Source organism: Coloeus monedula, assembly GCF_965178545.1.
Source record: "Coloeus monedula genome assembly, chromosome: 3".
NCBI lineage: Eukaryota > Metazoa > Chordata > Aves > Passeriformes > Corvidae > Coloeus > Coloeus monedula.
Genome location: NC_138783.1, coordinates 84,320,591 through 84,334,237, shown reverse-complemented (window position 1 = coordinate 84,334,237; position 13,647 = coordinate 84,320,591).

Here is a 13,647-nt window from a genome sequence, read left to right as displayed (position 1 = left end):
ACTGAGTGTTTTGGGACAGCATGAGGCATTACCCAACAGCAGTCTTGCTTTACTAACATAGAATGCCCTGCATTTTCGTATCTTAGAAGGGAGAGTTGGTGAGTTGGTGTATCAATTGCAATGCTCAGGTTGGATTGCCAGTGGAGTATCTCTGAGGCAAGTTACAGCACCATGGGTATCCCTTCCCTGTTCCCTCCCACCGCAAGAATATCATGCTGGAGTGGTTATGTCAACACACGCAGTAGAAGAGCTGTGTCTGGTTTTACTTCTCTCAGTGTCTGCTTTCTGACCCCCACCTGCGTTACAGAATCCCAATCTGTACCTCTCTAGTTCCCATTCCCTTTACTGAGCCTTTAGCACTTCAAGGATTCATTAAGGTCTATAGGATTTCTTGTTGTCTGATGCCCTCTACTGCTGCATTTTTTCTAAAAGGAAACACCTTCTGAGCTGCTTCTGGGTTTTTCTGTCCAGGCTGCAATCAATCCCTGCAGGACCCTGCTGACTGAGAGAGCCTCTTTTGCAGCTGGGGCCATCTCCACAGCTCTCATATCCTTCTTGTGTTTTTTCCAGGACTTCTTGCAAATTCTGTAGAGTTTGTAACAGAGAACCACAAACTGTAACTGCTATATTATTTACCAAATTTAGAATACAGCAAAAAACTGAATGCATGTCTGCAGTTACACTGCAGGAACATGCCTTTGCTGTCTTTTACACAGCCCTCTTTAAAGGCAGAGAGAGCCAGACCAGTTTGCTGCTCTGAGTAGCACTTGTTGAATCTGGCTGCTGGGAATTGCCCCCCGGGCACACTTATGATGTAATGAAGTTAAAGGAGGGAGGGTTGTGCTTGTGGTCTGAAGACTTTCAGAGTGACAACTTGTGCCCATTTTGGTGTTTGATCTTTGAAGGAGGGAAAGGTGAATGCCCTCTCACTGGTGCTACTTAAAGAGGACATTTTTAAAGGGTCTTGACAAAGCTAATTCTCTTCCCAACCACTGCACTGAATTTGCACTAGCTGGTTTAATGAGGGGAAATATTTAAAAAGTCTGTATTTTTTCAGAATGTGGAATGAATGCCGAACTTTGCAGAAGCCTTGTATACTCCCGTCTTTTTACCCTCGTTTTCTTTACTGAGTACTGGAGGCAGTAACACTCTATGACCCTGTTAAACTGCTTCAACATCCGAGAGCTGAAGGCTCGAGTTAGAGGGGTTTGGTGTAGGATATGATGATTAAGGGGCTCCCTCTAGCGACTACTACCTTGTATTTGTTTCAGACTACAGTGGATCCACTCTCCATCTTTCTAAAAGTCATTGCGCAATGATGTTATGGTGTTATTTCTTGGAACTCTGATTTACACTAGGTCTTCAAGGGCTGGATGCTGGGACCAGTTGCAGAGCCTTACCTGTCGTCCTGGAGCACACAGTACAGGTTTGCGACGTTGGGAAGAAGGCTGGTTTATGTATTCCAGGACTATTCCAGCTCTGCAGTGTGAGCCAAACTGCAGGAGGTGGGGGTGAGTGGGAGAGATGGTTAAAAAGTGCTCTCCTGGTCTGGGGTAAAGCAGTAATTAGATGCCCCAATTCCTGTCTAAGGCTCGACTTACCTAATAGCTGGTAAGTAATGCAACTAATATACTTAGAAGGCTGTAATGCAATTAATTGTCCACATGGTTTCCAATAGGAGACATAATCCAGTGCTGTGCTCTCCTGCACCACAGAATGGTTCATGTCACCTGGCTTTCACTACCAAAAAACTGGCTGTTCACATCTAAGCCTGCCATCCAGACTCCATGATTAATGGTGAAAGACAGTCACAGTGAGGGCAGTCCAGCTGTCCTATAATGCTATTCTAGGATGAGATGAAACATCCTTTGAAGGTTCCAGTCTATTTTTAATGTCTGTACAGAGAGAATTTGTATGGCTCTGTATTCAAGCTAGATTGAAATTGGTTAAAGAGATACAAAACCATACTGTTTGTCATTCTAACAGAGCAACCAAATGAATACTACCATACAAAAAAATTTATGAAAACTATTTTTATTACAACATGTTCAATATCGTTCTGAAGGATGAGTTTGTATTTTTTAAGTTTCAGGAAAATCACCTGATATGAATTAAACAATCCTACTATTAGAACAATGCAGATGCATTTAATTTAATTTCTAAAACCTGTATACTTCTTATTCTTTTGGGATTGAAGCTGTTAAAAGTGAAGTATTTAGTTAGATTTTCAACTGGAATGGAAAAAAGCATAACATAAAATGTCAAAATAGGAGGAAGATATGCTCTGTATTGCATTCTTGTTGTGTATTTCTCAAGACATCCAACTGCAAGGCACAAAAAGGTGGTGACATATAAATGTTATGGGAGATCAAGGGGGTCCCAGAAAACCCATGTGAGTACTTTGAGAAACCTCACTGTTCTTTTCTGCAGCACTTGTGAGGCCTCACCTCGAATCCTGTGTTCGGTTTTGGGCCCCTCATGACAAGAAATACACTGAGGTGCTGGAGCATGTCCAGAGAAGGGCAACAAAGCTGGTGGTGGATCTGGAACAAAGTCTGATGAGGAGCAGCTAAGGAGCTTGGGGTGTTTCGTCTGAAGAAAAGGAGGCTCAGGGAAGACCTTATTGCTCTTTACAACTACCTGACAGGTAGGAGGCTGTAGCAAGGCAGGAGTACTTGGTCTTCTCCCAGGTATCAAGCTAAATAATCAGAGAAAATGTTGAAAATGCTTCAAGTTGTGCCAGGGGAGGTTTAAATTAAATATTACAAAAAATTTCTTCTTTGCAAGGGTTGTCAAGCATTGGAGCAGGCTGCCCAGGGAAATGGTTGAGTCACTGTCCCTGGAGGTATTTAAAAGACAGTATATGTGACACCTGGGGACATGGTTTAGTGGCGGACTTGGCAGGCTGGGTTACGGGTTAGGCTCAGATGATCTTAGAGGTCTTTTCAAGCCTAAATGACCATGTGATTCTATGTCTGAGTGAGAATGTGTGGGTACCAATCTAAACAAAACAAAAATAGTTACAGTGAAAAGGGTTTCTAGAATTTACGTGAAACAGATTTAATTGGGAAATATTCTTCCTCTGATGTTTTACTATCCAAAGACAAGGAGATCAGTTTTAGGAGAAACAAAGCCCATCACAAGTGCAACATACTTATGAAATTATGATTCCCAATAGCAAAAAAATATTTGTCTACTACCAGATATGAGTTGTTTCTCATCTACATAATGTAAACACTCTCTCTTAATTTCTTCTCTGCTAGCCACTGGTAGCTGTACCAGTACAAGCATTTGGAGATCGAGAGATCTGTGAAGTTCCTTAAAATAAATATTTTTCTGAACTGTACTTTGGTTGAATGAATAAATTGTAGGAAAGGTTTCTATTATAATGTTGAAAGATAAAGCAACTCATACCAAAAATATCTTATCCCCTCACCACCTGCAATTGAGAGAGGTTTGGAATCACCACAACAAAGTGCTGAGACAGACACAGGTAGGCACAGCAGAGTGAGGTCAGCAGTAAACACTAAGCTTTCTCACCACCATTATTATAAATTTGGGAACTATCAAACAGGATTTTGGCACTTATCTATGTCATTGGTTTTGGAATTCAGGTGAGACTGAGTTTCACCATCCCAGCTTCTGTCCTCACCTGCACAGCTAAATCGTTCCTTCAGCTGTGGGGGACTGTCTTGTGCTTGCCCTGCAGAGCAAGAGTGATGAGAGAGGAGACCTGAGGCACACATTTGATTCCCCTCCCAGGCTCTGGACAGTGCTTGACTCCAGGTGCCCTACTGCTTCAACAAGTGCACTAACTACCAGGCTATTATCTGTAATAAGGTCAGGACACCACTTCCTTCTCTTGTGGCCAGGTTTTGGAATGAAACTGTGTCATGCTCTGGGCTTTTCATCAGTAGGGGTGACTAGTCCATGAATGTCAAACAGATTTCAGCTTGAGATAAGAACTGATACGTGCCATTTAGCTGCCCTGTGGTATATGTGTTGGCAGAACATTTCATCTGAATTATGCCTTTGGTGGCTTTCAGTACCTTGGTAACATGTTCAGTTTTCATGGTGCTTGTGGACCTCTCTACCCAGGAGTTCACTAAAAGTGTTTTTTGGGCTAGCACATACAATTCAGAGAGTGCAGATGAAATTCCTAATGGCCTGTGAAGAGGCACTGACTCTGCTCCCAGGGAAGTTTTTGTTGCTGGGTGAGTGAGTAGTGGAAGTTGGATCAGAGTCTATGGATTGAATAAATACATGGCAGCTCAGCTGAGTGTAATTCAGCTGGGCTCAATTTTGCAGGAGAAAGGATTTTGTAACAGGATTAAGGAGAAGGTTCTGCCTTACTATAGCAGAGGTGAGTAGACAGACACAGGCAGAACTCGCCACTGCTGAGGATACCCCCAAACTGTACTTAAGGTCTGAACCTTTCTTGCTAAGCAGAAGGAAAGGCCCTATTTGTTTGCAAAGTCAAGGTAAAGCAGTATTATAACTATCCATGCATGTCTGACATGACTGGGGGTTTTTGATTTTGTCCAGAAGGAGAAATAATAAATTAATAAAATTAAATAAAAACAAAAATGGAGAGAGAAAGAAAAAGAGAGAAAGTATTGCACCTTTGGAGTTGGTCCAATATTTAAAAATAATTTAGAGTTTCAAAAAAAAAAAAATTTATCTGTAAACTACTGTACAAATAGTTGAGATTGCTTGCATACTTCCCCTCTTTACTAAACATGCTGGGTAATGTCAGCTGGTACAGCCTGTCCCTACAGGAGAGGTGCTCCATCCCTCCAACCATCCCAGTGTCTCTCCTCTGAGCTTGCTCCAACAGGTCCATATCCTTCTCGTGCTGGGGACCCCAGAGCTGGATGCAGCACTCCAGCTGGGGTCTCACCAGAGCAGAGCAGAGGGGCAGAATTTCCTCCCTCGCCCTGCTGGCCACACTGCTTTGGATGCAGCCCAGGACACGTTTGGCTTTCTGGGCTGTGAGTGCCCATTGACAGGTCAAGCCCAGCCTCTCACCCACCGCCACTCCCAAGTCCTTCTGCAGCCAGGCTGCTCTTAATCTGTTTATCCTCTTAAATGCCAAGTTACAAATCATGCCATGAAGACTATCCTCTTTCCTTTGTTTTTATATGCCATTACCTGCTTATTCTAAATTTGGATAGCTACACTGTGTGAGGTGTTAACGTGAGTGTTTTTTAGTCACAGAGAAAAAAAAAGGTATTTTTCAGTATGATTCAGAAGTGCCTGTTTCTCCCCATGGGCTACAGTGGGGTACCAGATTGTTACCTCAAAACATGGAGGCCTCCTCATGGCAGATGCTGATGTCTTCATTAAGTCTTCATTTAAAAAAAGTCAATGTGATCGCCTATATTCATAACCATCAGGGTAAGAAAATGGAAAAATAAGGCACTGTTTAGCCACAGTGGTGCATAATGTTGCCATTCTCCCTGGCAGACCAGAAGTTTGTGCATCCCAGGGGATCAGTTTTAGTACAATTCCTTTGTGAAGTGAACTAATGAGTATATATAAGCAATCACCATCCCCAAAGGAGCAAATATTTGAGCACACTAAAACAACATATCAGCTCTAAAGCTGTGAATTAGAGAGTAGGATCAAAGGGATGGGGTTTGCATTATTCCCAGTTTAACAGAAAAGAGGTTTTCAGCTAATATGTAATGTGTGTTAGAAACTAATGAAAATGTGAAGATAGCTACAGGCATGCAAGTAATGCCTTCAAAGAGGTAGGATACTTATGGCAATACAAGTACTGCTTTTTCTTCTTGCCTCTATGCTATTAAATCAAGGTGAGGAAATGGACTTACTGAAAATTTCTCAAAGCATCACCTTCTAAATTATAGAAAAAATATTCCTCTTTCCACCCTTGTTTGTCAACTTGGTTAACAAGAAAAACAAAACAAAGCATTTGGCTGCTCAGAGGTTGGACAAGGATCCATTAATGCTGGGAAAGTATGTGTGAATAAATTATAATTTTTCATACTAGGGTGAGCTCATGTTGCAGTGCTAGGTCTGGTTTAGCAAGCTGCAGCCTTCCCAGAGCACAGCGGGGCTGCTTTGGGCAGGGCAGCCATACTGTCCTCCTGTAGTCCTTTTGGATGGCCCTGAGCTCCTGCTCCCACTGGCTGGGCTCTGTAACACAGTGACAGCAAAGGAGGCAGAGAAGGGGCCCTCATGGCAGCCTCAGAGGACTTTCATTGTTGCATCTTGTCCTGAGGCTAACACCTGGTGGTCAGGGCGCAGGGGGCTTTTCTCAGATCACAGGGGCGGTACATGGGCGGAGTTGGGGTACAGGAACCAATAGGGAGGACCCGAGGGAGTGGCCAGGGCTCGGGGCAAGGGAAAGGCGGGGAACAATGTGGAATAAGAAAAGCAGTGGGTAAATAGACCACCACAATGTACATTGAGAGTGTGTAGGCTTAGGTATGTGAATAGAGGGGAGTGAGAATTAATAACAAGGTGGGCCTAATCCATATCAGAATAGTGACCAAAATTCTTAAAATGTTAAAGCCTGCAGTTTTTCTGACATTGGGCCTAGGAGGTAAAACCCATATATGTGCTCTTCAAAATTACTAGTTTTCTCCAGGCTTTGTGTGTCAACTGCGCTTACTTTCAAATTCTTCCTCTCAGCTAAGTACTGGATTTCAAAAAATGAACCAGAAATATTTCTCTTTCCTTAGACAAACCAAAGAAAGTTCAAGGAAGCAGTTTTGTCGTGGGCTTTTTGTTTATTTTATTGTTGTTGTTTGGGTTTTTTCCCTGCTCAAAAGCAAATGCAATGCTTTAGAGACAGCTTTGTCTCTGTTAATTAGAGCCCTGGGCAATCACAAACCATTTGAAGTTTAACAAAGACAAGTTCCAGATTCTGCCCCTGGGATGGGACAACCCTGGTTGTGTGTACAGACCCGGCCATGATACACTGGGGAGTAGCACTGCAGATGGGGCCTGGGGGCCCTGGTTGATGGCAAGTTGAACGTGAGTCCCCAGTGTGCCCTGGCAGCCAGGAGGGCCAATCATGTCCTGGGGGGCATCAGGCACAGCATCACCAACCAGGCAAGGGAGGGATTGTCCTGCAGTGCAGACTCACCTTGAATATTGTGTGCAGTTTTGATCATGGCAATGTAGAAAAGACAGTGAGCTGTTGGAGAGCACCCAAAGAAGGGCCATGAGGATGGTGCAGGGCCTTGAGGGGAAGCTGTATGTCAATCAGCTGAGATCATTTGGTCTTTCCAGCCTGGAGGAGACTGAGAGGAGACCTCACAGCAGTCTACAGCTTCCTTATGAAGGTAAGAGAAGTACCTATCTCTTCTCTCAGGTGTCCAGTGATGGGACCCGAGGCAATGGCCTGAAGTTGTCTCAGGGGAGGTTAGGTTGAATATTAGGGAAAGGTTTTCCACCCAGAGCGTGGCTGGGCATGGGAAGAGGCTCCCCAGGGAAGTGGTCACAGCACCAGCCTGACAGTTCTAGAAGCATTTGGACACTGCTCTCAGGCACATCGTGTGATTCTTGGGGCTGTCCTGAGCAGGCCCAGGAGCTGGATGTTGATGATCCTTGTAAATCCCTTCAAACTCACAATATTCTATGATTCTATGATTATTCATAGAACTAATTCATAATTCATCATAGAATCTGGCAGAAAAGCTTACTTCACTGGCATTGGTGCTCCAGAAGCTTTGTGTTTATTTTTCTCTTTTCCTTGCTATTTTTCTAATTTTCCACTTGCAGTGTCAGAAGTGATACACTGAGTTTAAAGGGGAGAGGAATTTTTATTAGCAGCTTGTTGTGTGCCGAGATGGGAAGCAACGGGAGCTGTGGCTCGGTGTGTGCACTGCTGCCCTCCGGTGGGGACAGACCGGCCGTACCGATGGTCTGTACAAGACTCCTGCTCTCTGGGAGCAGTGAGGATGATGATGAAGACAGTAAAGTTATCTGCTTTGTTTTTTCCCGCCTTTTTTGGCATGTTCTGAGTACAGTAGTGATGAATGAAAGAGTACAGAGACAAAGCCGTGCAAAAGGATTCTGGATAGAAAAAATAAATAAAGAAAGAAAATAATTGATGGAAAAAGTATCAGACTATGTTCTTCTCCTGTTTCCACTGCTCATTGCATCCTCTGATGGTGGAACATGTATTTCTGGCAGCCTAAGAGGTAGGAAAGTGTACTATCATCATTTTACAGACAAATAATGTCAGACTCAACCTCATTTCTCATCAGCCTGCTCTGCTGGTTTGCATCAGCCCTGACTCACTTCCAGTGTAGCAGCCCAACAGAGCATCATCAATATGATTTTTCAGGTTAAGCACTGGTAATTTTGGCTGGTATTTGTGACTGATAATTGAATAGAGACGTGAGTACGACCCATCATGGACTTCCTCTCAAAAAAACTACCAGTTGCGATTAAATACCAGACTAACACAGGACTGAAAGATTGCAGGGAGCAACGGAGTCAGTGGGGGAAGACAGGCAGCAGCAGCAGCATGACAGTTTTCCTGCTGTTGTCTCAGCTTTACACACCCCTCCCACACAGCCACATCTCAGTTACCTCTCCCACTTGCCATTGCATCAGATGTGCACTTCACCCCATCCACTCACTTCGCTCTTATTGTCCCCTTCCTGGGCTGGTGGGGAGATGGAAAATCTACTCTTTGAAAGAAAAAATAATCAACAATGATTATTGCAAAACAGACTCATTTAGCTTTTCAAATCTCTTTCAAGTCCCTTGTGACTTTCCCATTCCAAAGACAAACAAAGCTAGGTAAGAAATCCTGAGACAGCAGTTTGCCACCAGACAGTGCTGTCCTCTGGCAAAACTTTCCCCCTTACTCTTCCCCCTTTAAAAATGCTAGGTTTGCTCTCCAGTGGTGTCAGGAATTATGAAGTGGCTTTTTTCTAGTTCCCTTAATGTCAAGACAAACACTTCCCAAGCACAGGTAGAATGTGCCCAACCCTTCCACAGCTACATGAAATAGTTTGTCTGAGGTTTTTGGGGAGTGGAGCTTCCCTTTTTAATGGAGGAAATAGAAGAAGGCCCCTGGATATCCTGTCTCCAACCCCCACCAAATGTTCCAATGAAAAGTTAAATGCTCATAGTGAAGATGAGCCAAAATTTTCTTTGCCATCTCAGTCCTACTACCTGTAACAGAAGTTAATTTGTATACTCTCACATCTCCCTTCCCATTAAGATCCCTATCACATTCAATGCACACAATGTCCAGTACCCAAGCAATGATTTAAGAACTTTTCCTCACACTTTTCCCAAGGCATGCCTCTTGGTTGACTGCACACTTCTAACTATGCTTGCCTTCAGATCAGAATTTATTTCCCCCTGGGCTTTTTCAGAATAATTGTTGCTGCAGTATTTCCACAGCAGAATTCTAGCAGAAATATACAGCCCTCTGTGTATTCAAAGCATGCTCCTGCTAATTTCAGTTACAGCTGTGTGTTTCAACACTTCTGCAAATGAGATCACAAGGGCATCAGTCAGACAGACAAAGAATGAGGAACGTTCACTCAGTGACCACCTGTTAAAAATCTTGTTTGAGGAACTCTACAGCAAAGGCTAGGGAAGTCTGGAAATTTTCAGACAAAGAAGAGCTTTGTCAAAACCACAGTTAGTGGAGCCCAGCATGTTCTCCTTAAAATATTTCAGACTAAAAATCTTATGAAAGTGAAAATGATGTCTGGGGGGAACTCAGATTAACTTCCAGAAGGGCTGTTGGCTGTTGAGCCAGGGAAATTGAAAGTGGAAGTCTCTAGATTCAAAGGAACTCAACAAGGCTCCTCCCTAGGCCAAGAAGCTCTGGAAAGTAACCACCCTGAGCACAGTCAGGAAGGAGAACTCACATACATGTTTTGATAGAGGACTTCTTGCAGCCGTTGGAATAACTAACATTCATCAGGATTAGGGACAGGATCTGTAGATTTGCCAAAAAAATTTTTGTAGAAATGGTTTTAAGTCAAAACTAAAACTACTCCAGCTTTAAAAGAAGAATAAAAATCAACATCTGTGGCAAGTAAATGTGACTTTTCAGCCAGCTCTCACTGACAGAAAGGGAATACAATTCTGATTTAAACAGGAAATTGTAATGTCTCTTCTTGCATGTTCTGCCTCATTTACTACTTCCTTTCAATATTTCCGAAATATATTTCTGGCCTCCAGCTTAAAACACTTTCCATCGATATCCCATTTTCCGCAGGATGAAGTATCTTCTTTCTATCCACTGAGTGAACTGGTGGGGGTGGTGGGGGCAGGAAAAAAAAAATCAAAGGAAACTTGTGAGAGTGAATGAAGATTATTACTTGGCCACATGGTTTGATTCAATTTACACTCTTAGGTTTGAGGTCATGCAGTACCTGATGACTACTAGCAGCTTGCTGTGCTTAACTGGAAGCTGCCCTGCTCAGTACATAAATGTTTGCTTATACTGTTGAAGAACACACTGAGGAACCCGTGTTTCATTTACACTCAGGAAATGAACACCCTTCCTTCCCCAGCTGGACCCTTTCTGACCCATCATTTTCAGTCCTTTCTCTGCCCCTCACATATCCTGCTGTCTTATCAGAGAATCAGCGGAGGGAAAGGGATCATTTAGAAGTTCTGTACTTCATCCCGCTCAAAGAAGGATCAACACTGAATTCAGACTATGTTTCTCAGTGATTTATCCAAAGAAGTGTTGGAAATCTGTGAACAACCTGCTGCAGTGGCTGAATGCATTCCCCACAGTATGACTCTTCACTCCCTTCCTGCTCAGATTTTGGCTGACACACGGCACATGCTGTATGTTATCCTCTGATGCATGCTGGGGTCAGTGCTGCTAGGCCAAAGCAAAGGCAACATGAAGGCACGACGCAGTGGCCAGAAAGGGCTAAAAGTCCTTATGCAGCCATGTTACCTGCAGCTTGCTGTCTCCTGCAGCCATCCTCTTTGCCTGTTGTTTGTCTGGCAATCTCTTCATAACCTGCTAACTCCTGGAAATGGTGTAGATCAAATGTCCAAGCTGGAAGGTGTCAGCATACCCAAGCAGTTTTTGAAGTGGTTGCAACAGCAGCTGGATTGCTGACGCTTTCAGGCTTCACAGTGTGACACAGAGGACACCTGTGCCATGGCAGAGGAGGAAGAACAAGAGCTCTTCCCAGCAACTAAGATTTACTCATGGGTGCATGAGTTACGAGTTGTGAGCTATGAATAAGAGAGCTTGTGAATTAGAAATCAATCAATCAAATCCTAGCTAGGGTCTCTCCAGTTCTGCAGTTCAGCTCCAAGTCTGGTTTGTTTTCCCCATCACTGCTGAGATCTATGTAACCTGAAAACTCCATGGAAGTCTTTCTACATCAATTATTTAGCTTCCCTCTTCCCTGTGTTTGCATCAACTTCCTTCTCACTGCTGTTTGGACTGACCTTGAAAAACAAGCTTAGACCTTACTGATGTAATCCAGACACAAAACTGCTGGGAACATTTTCCTCTTCTTTTTGAAAGTCCCATAGAGATAGAATGTGCTTAACATGAGAAAGCATAAAATATTCTTCAAAAGCATATACCTTGTCAAAGCATGAGTCCAGAAAAAAGAGAGGAAGGAAGTACAAAAACCCTGTTTAAAACAAAGCAAACCTCACATTACACACATTTCTTCTTTCAAAGCAAAGTCTTTAAACCTTGGAAGAAAAAGTAGCCAAATTGTTAAAATCCAAAGAATGCATTTTTCCTAACCTCATCTTTAAAAGTGTAGAAATTTGAGGGCTAAAGTTATCCAAGAGAATTCAACCTAAGACATAAACCAGAGATACAGAAAATGTCGACTCCAGCAGTTTAAGCTTGGCAAAACTATGGGACCACTGAAATGGAAGTCTTAAAATGGCAAATGCTGAGCAATTTGAGGAACAGTCAGATGTAGGAGAGTCATGTAATGAATATACTCTGTGTGTTGGCAGGGTGTGTGACTGCACATTATATAAAAGAGATGAGATACAAGTTACATTAAATACATTACATTCAAAGCAGCTATATATCTGCCAACTGCACATTATTAAAAAGGAATGAATGATACAACTTCACACTTTCTGTGAAAATGTACTGGAAAGAAAAAGTCCCTTATGTTTCCCACACTGCTGCTTAACACCGCATGAAAAAGAACCAGAGTATTCACACAGTTTGTTGCAATTGCAGAAACCTGTCTGAAATTCTATATCCTTGATAAAAATGTAGAATATTGTATGAACCAACTAGATACTAATTATTACCCATCACACTTACTTAAATAACATCTCCCAAATGCAGAATGCTTCACAAACTCCCACTCACTGAAGCGTAGGTGTGATGGTGGTCTGGGTGCACTTTGCTACCTTCTGTATCCCCAGCTTGTTAGCAGAATGATCAGGGATGAAGTATTCTCCTTTTCTTTATGCTTTGATCAGGAAATGCTGATCTGTTAAACTCAACTTTGTGCAGGAGCAGGTTAATTTTGAGAAGACAAGTTTTCTCATGAAGGCAGTAAAAAAGCTAATCTGACAGCAACAAAACTGCTGGACTTGTCAGTAGAAATATCTGAACAGTCTGTCAACTTGCACTCTGCACACATGTGGGAGTTCTTGTGGTTCACAGAAACATGGTTCAAGTTTTTGGTGAAGAAACTTGAGGTTCAGTTTCATCCTTCTAAGGAAGGGAACACCTTTGAAATTTTTTCTTTCAGAAGACAAAAGTTTTCCTACAAGCCAAATCATGCCCCAGACCATTTCCAAACTTCTGCACTTTGCACATTTCTCAGCAGCAGAAGGAAGAAATACAGCCAAGGAAATGGCTTAAGCTAAGCACACACAAGCCCACCAAAACCACTGGGGAAGCTTACACAATAAAAGTTAAATTTGCAAGTTTAGCCACCAAGTCTCTGGGAAAGCAACAGTAACAACTTTTTTTTCCCTATCAATGCTAAAATCAACAAACTTCTGATTAGAGATTCTGGGCATCATTAATGTATGTCACTAATAACAGACAACTCACTGCATGCTAACAGTTTTTTTACCTACATGCAGCGTTGCACAACCTTGGTTAAACTGAGGGGTCCTGTATAGGATTTAAAATGCCTTTTTGGCAAACTCAGCACATAAAAGTTTAATAACAATAATAATAAAAAAGACAAAAAACCCCCAAAACAAAACCAACAAAACACCAAAAAAACAGCTGCAGCTTTAGCTCCACAACACACAAATAAAAACATTTTAAAAAAGGGAGGACTTGCAGATATTTTGGAACTGTAGTTAAACTTCATAAAAATCCCAGTGTAAAAATCCAATACTCAAATGCTTATTGCTGAAATGTCTTCTTGAAGCCCAGAGAAGATGAATTAATTTTTTCATTAGTTTACCATGCTCTATAATTCTGAGATCCAAATCTCTTTTATTTATTGTCTATCACCATGAGAAATCAATCAAATCACAATTCATAAAAACAGACAAGGAGACTACAATATACAGAGCATCTTTTCTTTACTAAGTGAGCTTATATACCACAATTCTCAGGTCCTAAAAAATATTTTCAAATTAAGTACAATTCATTACTTGGGGTTTTACTTTTTATCTATTCCAATACCACTTCAATGCTGCTTTAAGATCAGGGGAAAAAGTACA